This window comes from Amblyomma americanum, chromosome 3, assembly GCF_052857255.1.
Source record: "Amblyomma americanum isolate KBUSLIRL-KWMA chromosome 3, ASM5285725v1, whole genome shotgun sequence".
In the NCBI taxonomy this organism is placed as follows: domain Eukaryota; kingdom Metazoa; phylum Arthropoda; class Arachnida; order Ixodida; family Ixodidae; genus Amblyomma; species Amblyomma americanum.
In genome coordinates, this window is record NC_135499.1 from 103,861,120 (window position 1) to 103,877,036 (window position 15,917).

Genomic DNA, 15,917 nt, shown 5'->3' on the forward strand with positions numbered 1-15,917 from the left:
TGAATAAACAGGAGTACGGTGTCGCTCCAAATCCTCCTCGAGTGCTTGCGTTGGGTAGACTTTGGCTTTTCAGTCGGTCATGCATAGGCTGGGAGGAGCCATACGAAGCCAGGAACAATACGATAAAGAAGAAAGTCGACAAACAATATTCGAAGAACATCATTTGGGCGCAATGAGAACACTTTTGAAATGCCGAATCTGTGGTATTGCAAATATTGCTCCTTTTAAGATAATAGAAGGAAAGCAAGTAATGTGAAATCATGCCACGTTTTACTTGGTTTTTGTTTACTTAGTTATTTAGTTGCTCACTGTTGTCACTCCCCCCTTGTGAAATTATTGAACCTTTGCACACCCGTTTTATTTGATGGATGAGCCATGACATACAATAAGAACCCTATTTCAATCCAATCCATTCTCATTCTGACTATATTCGCCCTTCAGCAGTGAACGTCACACCGCAGTCATTTCCACGGGATGGGATTTGGCGTCGTAGAAGATTACAAACGGTCAAACCTAAGAGAACATATTCACCAGACTTCCCCTTTGAAACGCATCCAATGCGCCAGCATAAGGTCGAGCGAGCCACTGACGTGACTTTAAGCTGCACTGACTGTATTTCCCTGCACAGGAACCACAAAAACGTTTCCTGACTAACGACGACGCATTTTACCCGGCATCTATTTTCTCGCAAGTCAACAACATGGCTCGGAAGGAATTGGTTGCTATAAATGTAACGCCTTTGTCAGTCAGTCAGTCAGTCAGTTTTTATTTGCAGGAAAATCACATCATCCTGCGGGTGGTAGAGACTAAAGGCATGGTTGCCTGACGAGGTCTCTACCCCCGTAACAAAAGGAGCAACCTACAGCAGTACAGTAGAGAGCTGGTAGAAAAAACAGAAGCTGCGTTACAGATAGTACACGCATACATACAACATATGGCTGTACTTAAGCACTATGGACAGTTTTTTTTTAAAATCACATTGAAGATTCACTCAAATATCACAAAAACACGTAAAAAGAAGTCAACAATTGAAAACAGGTATCTGCGTTAATAAAGCCGACAAGGGCCGGAATTGCAAGCAATAATTGCAATTTCGCAGTATTATGCTTGTTCATTCCATACGAATTATTCCGTCGCGATCATCGGCCAGGTTAGGTGTACTACAATAAAAAGGTCACTGGCAGTGCACTCGTTTATCTCTTTCCTTTTCCAGCCGCGTCCACCAAACACTCTTGCAAGCCTTGTAATGCATACATCGTTTGTCTGTCCAGTAAACTAGCACAAAGGCGTCAGTCTCTATGTACGTCCTCGTAAAAGCTAGTTAAGGCAAGGCATGGAAGAAAAAACAATAGTTCAACTCGTTGCTCCCCTGTAAGCTATTTCTCTCTGCAAAAAAAGTAATTCAAAAGAAAGCGACGCTGCAATTTTATTCGCAGGAACAGATTTAGCGAGCAGGAAGTCGGTGACAGGAAATTTTTATATATTTCCTCTTACAATAAGCATTGGTCAAGCACTGTTTCGAGTTAGAGTGCAGAAAAGAGTGGTGGCACAACAGCACTCGTTTTTGTGTCCCGTCGTCTTCTTGTCCCGTCTGTTGCGCTGATAATTTTTGTGTGGTGGTATGAGTACGTCATTCCTGGAGTGTAGTAATGAAGTGAAAGGTACTTTTCACTGCTTTACTACACTCCAACATGAACGTTCATTTTCAGCGTTACACCCCTCCCCCCCCCCCCCCCCCTTCCCCTTTAGTTCAGTAAATAATCTTTAATAAGTGGCCTTCAGCACAGAGAGAAATGCTTATTATGAAGGACGGCGCAGAGGTCGGCTGGAGCAACACTTTAGCCTGCGAATACAGAGCAGGGAACACGGAAAGGGGTAGTGACACAATAAAGAAAACAGTTAAGAGGCGAGGGTGAATTCGCCTTGCCACGTTGGGGCTGCATGAACGATGTCCGAAACAAAATGTACATATGCAAACATACAACATTTACACGTACATGCTCGCAGGTATCATAACATTTAAAAAATCTACCGGGACGGACATCAACGCCGGTTTCACGTGCGGGGTCCGCGCACATCCTTCATGGACGGCAGTCGGCCTTGCAAAACTGGATTACCACTTTGGACACGATGCAAACGAACATTTGTCTTGCAAGCAACCAAGAGAAAGTATCCTCGGAGGAAAGGCGCCAGCCCAGTTGTTCGACCGTCTCTCTATGTGCTCTCCTCTTATTCGTGTAGGGAGGGCGCACACGTCCATCGCGAAAAACTATCTCAGCTGCATTGCAGAGAAACTAGCTAGCGCCGTTTCTATGTCCAGCCTTTGCGAAGGTAGCGCGTCGAATATGCAACGATAGGCCTCAATTGAAAGAACAGAGCAAGAGTGGAAACTGAGGTCAAATTAAAGCTGGCCTGCATCGATAAACAGCGGAATTCTAACGACAAGGAGCATAGCCGAAAACACAGACTTCGTAACCTAGAGAAGACCAAAACTTGAATTACAAGTGTCGCCATCTTTGGTCGATTGTTCAAGTAAACAGCATGCGGCGAGACCAAATTTTTGGCCCTGATCCCAGAGGCTATGCTACGCTTCCGTCCACTTCAAAATGGTGACCAAGGAGTCCATCTGAAGGGAGACGTCCCGAGTTTGATTCCAGCAGCGGGAAACTTTTTTTAATTAGATTTTCTGAGCCATAAATGCGTTGTTTGCTGCCGGGCAGATGTTAGCGTACCCAGAAAAAGCTAGAGAATCAACTTTTATTCAGAACAACAATTGAATGTAGCTATCCTGAGAGCCCTTGTCTGGCCTCGTGGAAACTGTAACGGAAACTATACTGTGAGCCCCCAGTCAGCCTGTAAAGGCAATGCTGTCTACGCCACGCATCAGTCCAGTGCAATTGTGTGTCAACTTCTACAAAATGCGCTACTACTGGGGTTGCAGCAACAGAAATTGGAAAATGCAACTCTGATTGAACGTCTGCTCTCATGGGTCAGTCTTCATTAAACGCATTCTTGTTCGTTACCAGATATTCAGCAGTAGTTAGGAATCGGTTAAGGGCATATGGCGTGCTTAGCCCTATATGCACCATCATTGAAAAGCACAATATTAGCAACTAATTATCCATACTGTGCACTGTACTAGGTTCTTAGGAAATACCCGATACGTTACGATTACCGATTCCAACGCGAGTTCTCGTAGTCGGGCTGGTAAGTTAAACAGTTAAAGGAGCCACAAAAACCAAACCAACCATGAGAACGATGACGTCAATAAAAGTAATAAAATACTTTTGAACGGTGTCTTTCTCTTTTTCTGTCATAGTTGCTCCGCGCCACAGGGTGCTTTGACAAAGACGAAGACGCAGTTCAAGAGAAAAACAAAACAGTATATATATAAAAGCCGAAAAGAATAACCTGTGTCGGAACTGAACTAAACGCCGCAGGGAACATACTGAAATTGAATGAAAGGAGAGAGGAAGCTTAAACAAATGAGAATTCAGTTTAGAACTTGCCGTTTTTGTGGGTTGGAAACTGAAAAAAAAAAAAGTAAACTACGGCCGCTGAAAGAGGTGTTAGGCCACGCAAGTAATAAGTGGAAAACAGTGTACGCCCCTTTCCGCTCATTCAGTCTCTGCTGGCCTTCAAGGCACCAGCAACATCAAACGGAAACGAGATGGTAAAGACATAAGCAGAAAGGAAAGTGTTGCAATCTAACCGAGTGCAGACTTCCGGATTCCTCTTTTCGGTCTACAAAAACCTAACTTAACAAGTTGGTCTGAGAACTTAGCAGAACATTGCAACATCTCACCAAAATAACAAATATAGGCTCAGCGAGAACACCCGCCGCAGTGGCTCAGTGGTTAGAGTGCTCGGCTACTGATCCGGAGTTCCCGGGGTCGAACCTGACCGCAGCGGCTGCGTTTTTATGGAGGCAAAACGCTAAGGCGCCCGTGTGCTGGGTGATGTCAGTGCAGGTTAAAGATCCCCAGGTGGTCGAAATTATTACCCCGAGCCCTCCGCTACGGCACCTCTTTCTTCCTCTTATCTTTTACTCCGTCCTTTATCCTTTTCCTTACGGCGCGGCTCAGGTGTCCGCCGATTTGTGAGAGAGATACTGCGCCATTTCCTTTTGCCAAAAAGCAATTTCCATTTTTTTTCAGCGAGAACCGCTTAAATTTAAAGCGCGTAGTCTTTCGTGAGGAGTTTCTACTGACTACCTCCGGGACGGCGGGCTGATGTGAGGTACGATTTCATTTACTTTACATATTCAAAAAATGATGAACACTGAGTACGTTACGTAACCTCAAACCTTAATAAAGGCAGCATCGCGTAGAAAAAAAAGAGAGAACTCTTTGGAGAAGACTCCCAAGTAGTTCCGAAAACGCCTCTGTTTGTCGTCATTTCTGAGGCATGATGGGAAAGCAGCAATCGTTTGTCAAGTGTAGATTGTCGCACCCGTTATGAAAGGGTCGCAAAGATGGAGCACTGGTGTAACGGCCTCGGCAGAAAGAAAAAGAAATAAAATATATATATACATATGAGGGCCCGCAGCGTACAGCTGGTGACGCAGTTTGTGGCAGGCAGTGCCCGAAATCCTTACTCACTCTTCGTCTAAAACTAGAGCTACGCTCTGCCAATAAATTAAAAAGCAAAGAAAGAGAGAAAATGTTGTTCTCTCCTTATATTTGCTTCTGGCTACACTTTGTTTTCTCTTTTCACTCAGTTGAAACAAGGAAACAGAATACCGCACCCTGTCTTGAAGAACCTCCTTCCTGTGCACACAGCGAAGCCTGCGTTTCTTCAAAAGCCGTAGAACCCAAGAGTTGGAAAAGACTAAAAACAAAACAGTAAACCAGGAAACGGGAGAAAGAGGTTCACGCCTCCTCTCACCCCCTTCCACTCCACTCCTGATTTCGGCTCTCCGGCCGAGTTACGGAGCGCTCCGCAATCACTCTCTGGTTAAAGACGAAAAAAGAAGAGAGAAGCAAATCGAGCCGAAGCCAGTGTATGAAGCCGGAGCCCTTTGTCTCTCGGCGAAAGGAAACGAGCTTGGAACACACTTCGGCGCGACGCCAGCGGCAGCGTCGACGGCAAAGGTCGTTCCGATGCCGACGGCGACCAGGAGACAGAGGAGTTGAGCGCGCGGGGGGTGGGGGGGGGAGTGCGCGATGCGAGCAAGCGTGCGCGAGCGCGCGCGAAGTCCATGAAAATTTGTCAGCGCGGCAGTTTTCGTCCCATTCCACGACGGCGAGAGTCTGAGTGCTTCTTCTTCTTCTGCTGCCTCTTGTTCTTTTTGTTCCGTTCATTCGGCGGAGAAGTCGCCGCCGGTGGCTGCAGCGGCGACGGCGGCTGACGCCCCGGCGAAAAACGCCTCGATCCGAGCAACACTCGGCGCTCGGGATGCCGCTCAAGAGGAGGAGGAGTCAGAGAGAACAAGAGAGTGAGAGAGGAAAGCGAGAGAGAGAGAAAAAGGGGGGGAGAGATGGGGGAGGGCGAAACTAAAAGCGCGCATCTTGAGTCATTTGCCAACGACGCGTGAAATTGGAGTTTTTCCCCGTCAGGCCCTGTTTTTCCTTTGAGTGACGGCTTAAGGAAAAGATACGCCCCTTCTCAGCGGCTCCCAGCTGTCCTCCCTCAGCGCCACATGCACCCTCGGCTGCAGAGCCGTGGCTCGCTCGGACTCTCGCTTTTCTGTTTTCACTTCCTCGTTTAGGAGCAAAATGGGAAGAGGGCTGTCAGGAGAAACAAAAGGATGGGAGTACAGACAAGCCTGGTGATGATTAACGCAGATGAGCGGACGAGGCAGGCGTCAAGCCTAGCCAGAGCACCGTGCCATACCCTCACCTCTCAGTTCAGTTAATGCTCAGGGATCCCCGCCCCCCTCCTGCTTTCTCTCACTACAGGCCGTTTTCGGTATTCTTGCTGCCTTCACCAAACGACCGCACGGACTCAGTATATGGGCTCCTCGGCCGAGTGCTAACAGTTTTCAAGTGCCCCGGGGACGCTCGGTTAAAAGCTCGTTCTTGAAACGAAGAGAGCGCTTGGTTTTGGTGGGATGGCGCCGTGTATTTTCCATCTTGTAAAGTGTGTTAGGGGCGAAGTGTGCAAAGGCTCGGGGTGATGGGTTCCGCGTTTCGTTTGATTAACTAGTGACGTCACGGCAATGGCGAGTGGTTCGTCTGTGCGGCCATCGTTCGCTAACTGCCTGGTCTTTCTAACCCCGCGTTTGAGGTAAGGTCGTCGAACTCCTCCTGAAAAAAAGAGATGAACTCCAGTGTACGTGGCATGAGTGTGTCGTTCTTCAGTCAGGGCAGTGTAAATTAAGCAAGGCTGTTTCTTAGGAGAACTTCGCTTTCAAAGCATTGTTTATCTTCGCCGAGAAATGAATGACCGCGTAATTTAAGTCACAGTTCTGAGAGAACATCAATTATGAAATTTATTGTAGAAGTTTTTTACGCACTCCGCGAGAATAGTGCTATTAGTCTCGGCTATATTGCATGCGTCGCGAAATTTAAACCGGTACCTCAGTCTGCATCACTTGTATTTTGGTTTGCCACTGTTGCTAAATACGACAGATGACCTTTGATATGGGGCCACCAGAGCATTTTTTTCCCCTGGCAGTTGGCAATTAGTTAGCAGGTGCGTGTAAAGCCCTTTATCACCTCTCCACACGATACGCACGAGCCATGTTCGCGGCGGTAAGAACATTGCCGCATGTTGCCATATGTTGCACAACCTGAGTGCCCCGAAAATACGCGGGCAATTCAACTTGACCTTTACTCCATGCATTCGCTTGTAGCTTCAGCCCATTTGCACATAAATCTGCCGGTTTCCAGCCTCGTGCAGTTAAACACACTTGCTGCATTAGGCAATCGCCCATATGGTTCATAAAGCGCTCTGTGCGCCGCTCTTTATCGCGCCGCCGCGCGCAGCTGTCCATTGCGTCAGGATTTCTGAGTGTAAAGCCAAGCCTAAGAAAAAAGAGGGATTTGCTACGAAGTTTCACAGACAGTAACTTTCAAGAGGGTACTTAAAGAGAGCGCTATACTGTGTCAAGTGCCAATCATACTATGCAAGGAAATTCTTGATTATTATCTGTTAGGGAGGTTTACGCTCGTTGCCATGTGATGAAATGTCCTTAGAGCGCCGATTTTTATTTCAAACCGACTTAGTGAGATTCACTTATACACTGTCTATAGACAGTGATCACTAAAATTTCATTGCAGTATACTGTAATTAAATTTTAGTGATCATACATTTGCGTCTTAGGAAAGACACTTTATTTCCGCGGCAATTTCATTTTCGGATCGTAAGTTGGTGTTATTTTCTGCAGGTGCAGCGCTTCAATGGCGCTCGAGAAGAAATAGAATATAACGCCGGTTCTACCGTAATTTGGTTACGACAAATTCAGAGCGTATGCTATCCCGGTTGTACATAACAAGGTTACGATTTAATATCCAGGATTCTCATCGCCGTGCAGTCGTGCCTATTTCTAAGAAATCTGACGGTCACAAGGAGGGCGTTCCTTGTATCCGATGTTCGTAGTAAGAGTACTCCCCGCAACGCAGGCAAAATTACTAAGTCCGCGAAAAGTGGCGTAAATTTCGTAAAAACCGCTTCATTCGTGTCTACTTCTTGAGAGGAGAACCTACCGCGGCGATCTCTAGGACGGTGCTGTTCTTCTGGCCGATACCCTGCTGCCAAAACTGTGCTTTTGGGGACGGGATTAAACTAATTGTGGTTCAAGCGTCCATAGCAGCTGGTGGCAGATCAGCCACATAGTATCAGTTTTCTAACAGTTGGGGAGTGCTCTTACTTTGCGTACAACGGTTTCGTCAGAGCACGGCCCTGCGATTATTGTGTCCGCGAGAAGGTGGCCATTCGAGTCGACATCTGACCAGCTATGCATCAACGACGTGTTGCCACAAATATACATGAGTCTGATCATGTCTGTCCTCAGCAAACTCATCGGTCGTTTCTGGGCACATGCGGCGACGAAAGCAGCGCAGCGCATATGTGCGCAGAACGTATCAGATGCACTGTCTTCTATCTGGCGCGGCCGTAGCAGCACAAAAGGTAGAGCCGACTGGGTTGGCGGCGTGTAGAACTAGCGTCGCTAGCAATGCATTAAAACTTCTGAAATCGCTGCTGTTATTTAATCCGCGACCATGCGCAGTAACTTTTCCTTCCACTTTGGCATGCAGGCAATGATCACCTTGTAGGGGATCGGCGCGTGCCTGAGCGGCGGTTACCTGCAGTTTCAATTCCGACTTTTTTTTTTCTTACAGAGGTGGTGAAGTGGCTGAGAGACGCTCCTCGACCTCCGCGTTTGCTGGAACCGCAAGTTTTCCGAAATTCGAGGCCGAATTTCTGACGCCTCCTGGTTCGCTATAACGGAATTCAGTGACCACCGCTGTTCGTTGTATCTGAGACGAATTGTCATTGCCCTATTGGATATTTTGACGGTAGCACCGCAAACGTTTGTAATTAGCGAGCGTTCGTTATATCTCGGGCCGTTAAAAGTCACCTTGACTGTGCATCATTTGAGGAAACACACTGTTCCTGCCGCCAATTGTTTGTATTACCTGACTGCACACGGTGCAGTCGAATTTAAATGTACATTATTTGAAAAAAAGGGTTGAAGTTTCAACAATAAAGAGAGCATTCCTAGATTATTGCCGTTTATAAAGGAACATTCTGTCTGCCCACTTGTGCGATTTTCGTTGATGTGGACCAGCCTGGAAGGCGCCTGTCTAGCTTGAAAGCACTGCCGGTCTTCATTGAAGCAAGCTTTTCGTTCACGCATAGGCGCCGTTTCCCCGACAAAATTGTTTCTTCGCCTCAGCTGCTACATACACAATAAGGAAAAGAATGTCTACTCATTCAAGTCACCTCTAACGGCTGGTATAACTTCGGATAACTTCGTGTTCGAATGACCTGTAATACCAGGCTAGTTGGCAAAGCTGGCCATTAAGACCAAATGCTGAAAATTTTGAGCCTCCTAATCATAGCAACTGATCATGTCAGTCCAAGTGTGATCGTTATCATTGACCGCTTTCTTGCGATGTATGTTAAGCTATGTGGCAGTTTTCTCACGGATAAAAAATGCAAAAGCGTCCGTGTGCTGGAATTTCGGTGGATCTCGGAAGAACTACACTCTATTAAAATGATGCAGATTTCCCTACTGCAGTACAACGCTCCGCCATAATATTGCCTCCCCAATCAGCACAGGTAATTACATGTGCCCAACATTGCAAACGGATAGTTTCACATTCGATTCCGTGATACACTATTCTGTATTTTGGAATAGTAAACCTCTCAATAAACAGTATTTAGCCTATTTCGCTTAAACTTGCACATTTAAATTGAGAGCTTCATAGAATATTTAACAAGACGAAAACACCCTTAATGTAAGTTAGTGTAGGCCGCTATCCTGTGAGCTCTCGGAGTCATTACCATAAAGGTAATTTAACATTTTTTTACAGTGGTAGCTGCAAAGCGAATTTGCCCCGCCTCCGTACTGAGCGGTGGCGGCGATGACGGTGAGGCCCCAGTGTCAACAATCCCGTGACGCACTGATCGCAAACGCGCTGCACGTCAGGGCACTGAAGTTCGTGCCAACGCATTCCTTGCACGGCAGAGCACTCGATGTATCCCTCTTTGAATAGAAGCACAATAGTTACACACTCATGCCTGGCAGCAGCAATCAAAAGAACTCCACCTTTATCAACAGCACAAGTTGGACCTCCTAACTCCGATCAACCGCATTAAAATGGGTGTATTCGCCATTTAATTTTGCGAGCTTAACTAGTACGAAGTCTAATTTCTCAAATATTCGCACAAGCACTATATAAAGCGAAAGGAGAGGCTAATTTCTGCGCACTTTGTCTATTTGTTGTCATTTAAGTCGCAAAGATGTCGTTTCTTCATTACCTTCCTCCCTCTCACTAATTTAATCTAATCTGTGCTAGTACGTTAACGCGTGGTTCGGGCGCTTCAAATTGCCCCTAATTTCCTCCCAATCAACAAACATCGCCGACACTCGCGCATTCTATTCAGGACACGCGCCGACCGATTTGCACGTGTTCAAGCGCTGCAAAGTGACGCCAAAGAAAGTGCTGAGTGCTTAGCCTGCTGGAACAAACTGTTGGCGTCCCACTTTACGCATTCATCATTTGTCGCGCACACTTCTTGAAGGCAGCCGCATTTCAGCGATCGCTTCAGCGAACAACCCGAACAGAGAAAGAAACACGTGCGTCGACGCCACGTACTTCGCCTCGAAGCGACCTTTCTTTTGGGTCCGCATCCTGCCACTTTTGGGCCTCCGAGTTGTGGCGTTCAACTGCAGGTTACCGCGGCGCGAATGGAGGCAGGCTCGTTTCCAACGGAATCCCCTCCTAACTACTTACGTGCTCTGCGACGACAAACTCCTTCCCGAGGGGCCAACTCTCGCTCTGAAGACAACTGGAGCGCGAATCGACTTTAACCCGACTCATCTAGCGAGAAATAAAACAAACGAGACGCGGGCCCGCTCTCTCGAAGTTTGAATGGCAGGGGTTAAGAATCGCGGATTCCAGGATTTACCGCCAGACTCTACTGCGAGCCGTGTTGTGGCGACGCCGGCGGCGCCCGTGGTTCGCGCCTGTGGGCGTTCGTTATATTTAACCGCTTTACCGAGATTTCTATCGAGGGAGAGGAAGATTGTTATTAATCGTGCGACCGGCACCCGTTTGTCTTCGGGGATGAACCCCCGAGGCGGTTCTCGCGTAACACCTCGGCCCTTCGCTTCCCGACGCTCAAGCGGGAAGAGCGGGATGAAAGGAGGAACGGGGAAGGAAAGGTTTGCCCGAGAGAGAGAGAGAGAGTAGGCTGGAGAATTAACTTGAGCTCCAGTGGAGGGGGGCACCGACAGGGAAATTAATGAAACGGCCGCAAACGGAGGGTACGAGGGAGATTCAGTGGGATGTGTGTAGCGAGGTGTCAGTTGTATAGCCCGCTCCCCCTTTACCACAAAGCCTTTCTCGAGGGGAGGCGCGTGTATGGAGGATAAGCCACAAAGACTGGGCTCTAGCACGACCTTCGTTCCCGATATCTAGGAGGAGGGAAAGGGGTGAATATTTTGCGGCGAACGTGATTCCAAAGCCGTGCGCGGTATTTTCACGTGTGGACGCCGCGGTGGCTCTGTGGTTAGGGCGCTCGGCTACTGATCCGGAATTCCCGGGTTCGAACCCGACCGCGGCGGCTGCGTTTTTATGGAGGCAAAACGCTAAGGCTCCCATGTGCTGTGCGATATCAGTGCACGTTAAAGATCCTCAGGTGGTCGAAATTATTCCGGCGCCCTCCACTACGGCACCTCTTTCTTCCTTTCTTCTTTCAATCCTTCCTTTATCCCTTCCCTTACGGCGCGGTTCAGGTGTCCGCCGATATATGAGACAGATACTGCGCCATTTTCTTTCCATAAAGAACAATTATTATTATTATTATTATTATTATTATTATTATTATTATTATTATTATTATTATTATTATTATTATTATTATTATTATTATTATTTTAACTTGTGGACACCACTGGCGTTTGTCGCATTGCAGTTAATTTCGCGTATTTTTTGTTTCTTTTTGTCAGATTGGCTGTAAACCGCACCCTAATTTTTAAGCGCCGTTGAGTTACGTCAGCGACGCGCACAAGAATACGTGGACCATTCGTGTGGCTTTTTTATCGGCAGGGCGAGGGTGCTTTACATTCGCTGGATATCTATTCTTTCATCACCTTTCTGTGTATAGCTTTCATTGCACAAGCCATAAATCATAGCCCTGCCTAGTTCGGCTTGATTGTGCGTCAGTTTCATGTTCAAGTTCATGTCTCGCATTTACTGATATCTGTTGCGGTTTGTACGCGGTTGCATAGGGCACCATGACATTCAGCGGGATAAAAATAGCATATTACAATATCGTGCTGTCGGCCGCGTCTTCGACGAAAGGAACTATGTAGCATGTAGAACCGAACGTGGAGGCCTCAGCGCACTTAACTCTGAAATTGAAGCTTCAATGCATATTATCTGTTCCTTTCGTGGTTATAGTCGTCAAACTTTAAATGCACCAAGCAGACCGTTGAGTTTTGCGACTGAGTCTTCTCGTGTATTGTGTTTTACAATGAACTACACCGGAGCCAAACTCAGCGGAATATCTTCCTTTCAGAAGGAGAGGCCCTTTCATGGCATGAGGTGCCTACAGCGGCAAAAGTTCCGCCGCAGTGGTGGCACCAGAGATATGTCTTTGTTTCTTGCAGTTTAACGACATGAAACAGTGGCTCTTTTTCAGCCTCCAGACTTCATGTGCTGAGCCTTTAACCCGAAGCAATGCTCTCTTCGGGATGATCTGTATAACACAAAACTTTTTTTTTCCGTTTTGTTTCGAGCAGCGGTATGAGGTCAGACGCTATGATCATGAAGAATGCTAGTCAGAAAAATATGCGTCTGCTGCATTACAGTTATAGAGAATAAAAAATATCGTGAAAGAGCTTGCTGCAGAATCGCCTAGCTTCTCGCAGTTCTAAATCTAAAACGCACAGCTTTATGCTATTCACATCTTAACGTATCCCGAAAACAGTATTTCTCTTATTTTGTTTAGAGACGAAATTTGTTGTCAGGAACTCTAGCTGTGAACTGTGGGAAGCTTTCCAACTGCGAACTTGATTGCCCCGGACTGCCGTTTATGTAGTTGCGTCGAACGGTTCGTGGCGGCTTGATTATGATGGCGTCTGCGGATTTCATCCTTTTTCTACCCTTTTGAAACATCGGATGCCAAGTGCAAACGCACTTTTGGTCAAGCTAGGTTAGCATTCTCGAAACTAGAGAAAGGAACGGGCCGGCATTCCTTAGAGGCGGAACAAATGACGTCATCAGGTAATTCCGATAAAAGTGACTGCAGGCATGGGCGCAGCTCAGAAAATTGTCTTAGCTGCCGCCTAGGAAAGTACTCCAGAGTGTTCTACCGCCCCTTTGTTACTGGTACCCATGAGAACACAGCTGAGAACTTTGAATGAGGCGACGTCTACAACATGGCGACTTTCACGCTACGACCAACTTCTCTCTGGAATTAGCTGTGTTAGGCCATTAGCGTCACCGTTTTTCGGTTTCCCGATGGCAGTTTCAGTTTTCTGCCATTGCATTATGCTTCGCGTCTTCTTGCAAGAAAGAAAAAAAGCACCTGGAAATGTTTTCATTGAGCTCTGATGTGCAGGAGTTATTCAAAAGAGCCGTGATTGGTGAGAAATAGCCGAACTTGCTTATTGCATACTGGCTGCGCTGAAAACCTATACAGGCACTGATGTCAACTGTATCTAATTGCTGTTCTTTGTAAATATCGATTCATGGCTCTCTCTAGCTTTGTCGATGTTTGTCTGGTAGCATATTACGCATACATTGCAGATAAATTATACTTCACAATTTCCCACACCTTGATGTGAAGTCGCGCCATCAACACCCAAAGGACTCTGTGATCACACTTTGAAAGTGAAGGGCTGTGTAGCCTGACATCACGGATCCCCAGGAAGAAAATATCATTGGGGCTCTGCAGTTTTCTTGCGAAAAGGGCTGGTGGCGGCGTACCATTACTTAAAACTTTCCCGATTCTCTCGCTTTCCCGCTCGTTTTTTTTTCAGTGACGCAAGCGTCTTTTTCATAAGGGTGCGTTTATATATATAGACACTGGCCAACTTCATTCCATCCTAAGCGTCCCTTTAGAATCACAGAAACAGAGACATTATGTTGGCTACGCTCTAAGGAACCCTAACGCCACGAACTCGGGCCTTGCTCTGATCTGAAAATCAATTAGGAATTTCAGTGCAAGAATGTTCTGGCTCGCTCAAACAATGTTCAAGTTAATTACACGTGCTGGAAATCACGCCGATAGTAACCACGTTGGCACAAGGAAAAGCTTTATGACTGCAAGCGTGGGCTATACAAGGCCAAGGTCAGATCCTATGGATTCACCGTGGAGCCGTAGGTTTGAGCGAGTGAAACGGAACAGGTACATCGTTTGAAACATGTAAAAATACAAAAGTGTCACCGATGGCTGTTATGATAAACTAATGATGGGGTCCACGTGTTGGCCTTCCACGTGGAGAAGCGGGAACCTCTACATTCAATCAGAATTTTTATCGATGGTCCACGCGTCGTGTACAACGAGGTTGCCTTTGAAAGACGCCGATACTGGTCACCGGTACAGCTCGTTTAGAATTGATTTCTTTTGCCGGGACATTACCTGCACGGCAGGCGGCCTGGTCGGGTTCGATGATTTCTGTTTTCCAGATTTCTTCCGCGCACGTGTAGTCACGTTGAATAGTGTCCGTGTCGCCGAAAGCAGCTTTGAGGCGCCATGTTGGCTCATTACTGTCATTTTCACAGGCGCTTTTTACGTTGTACGCCTACTGGCGCGTGATGAGTGGAGCTTATAGAACTTAGTTTTCTTCTCCATAGTACTATGTTGTATGTGGAGTTTAACATCCAGAAGCTTCACGTGAACTATGAAAGGCACTGTAGTGGAGGTCTGGAGATTATATTTAACAGTCTGGGGTTCGAAGATTTATTTCGTTCAAAATGAATATATTGTATAGCTGACCTAAACATGCATTCTTTCACTTTTTTGCCCGATGAATAATGTAAACAACCAGGGATCCTAGGCTTTGCTAATATTTTGACAAGGCAGAGTTCTTTTTTCCACAACAATTCAGCGTTTCTTCTGGACAACACTGCAGCAGCCGTGATAAGCGCTTTGGGCCTAAGCTCGACAATGTTTTTGGTCCCCAGTGACTAAGCCTTCTTCAAGTTTTTGCAATGGCGCTTATTGCGGGATTTCAGTGGATGCTGAAAACATTTTGTCAAATTTTCCTGGCCAAGAACGATGACAGCATTATGGAAAAGCTTGAACAAAAAAGAGAGGAAAAAAAACAGAACCTGATTCAGATGAACGGCTTGAACTTGCTGCTAGTTCGGATGCTGTCAATCCTCTAAAGAGTAGCAGTGCGGATTACTTATAGGAACGGAGAGCTTTGAGAGGAAATAGACAAGAAAGTAAGTGTACTACCGGTGCACGAGTCGTATTAAAATCAACCAGTCGAGATGGACTCAAGCGCCCAAGTACAACTTTATTTTTTACTATAGCGTGCTGCTGAAAGAACTAACGTTAGGTGCCAGGATACTTCAGTGCTTTGTAAATTTGATTTGTCTGTTGACGAACCCACCGAGCGAACTTCCTTCAATACACTAAGCAGGAAAGGCTGCTCTATCGGTTTTGTTTCTTAGCTTAAACTGTTTGAATGTTCTCCGAGAGCAGCACTACGGACTATCAGTGATAGCGCTGCCTTTAGAAAGCCACAGCGCTTTCTTCACTTTTAAAATGCGCTCAAAAAAGCGCACTACTTTGTGCTGAGCCCTGAGCCCCTCTTTTCGCATAATTCTCTCCATTTTCAGAGATGCGCTCTCTCTTCGAATGTTTTGCGCCCGTCCGACTACACTGAGGCAGCGCCGCCTTTTTCTTGCTCGCAGAAAATGTTTTGGCTTCGTGCTTTAAAGAGCGTACATAGTTCTAGAACCACGTGTAGATAACACTTGGCGCATTCACGGAGACGGGCAACGCGCATATAAGTGAGAATAACTAACTTTTGAAAGCTGAATTTTGATTCTGTCGTCTGGAGATTATGCAGCCGGCTGATTACGTTTGGAGCATGAGGCAGGCAGACGCTATACTTCTTCGGATAGCACTTAGCCTCTACCTTGCGAATATATTTCATACTCGAAGGCCCTAAAATAGAAACAAAAAGAGAAATCGTATATAAATTCTGCTTAGTCTTGCACTATTTTTGACACAGCATGCATTAGAGCCCAATAAGGCCAGCCTTCGCTTTTACTAGTGATGAA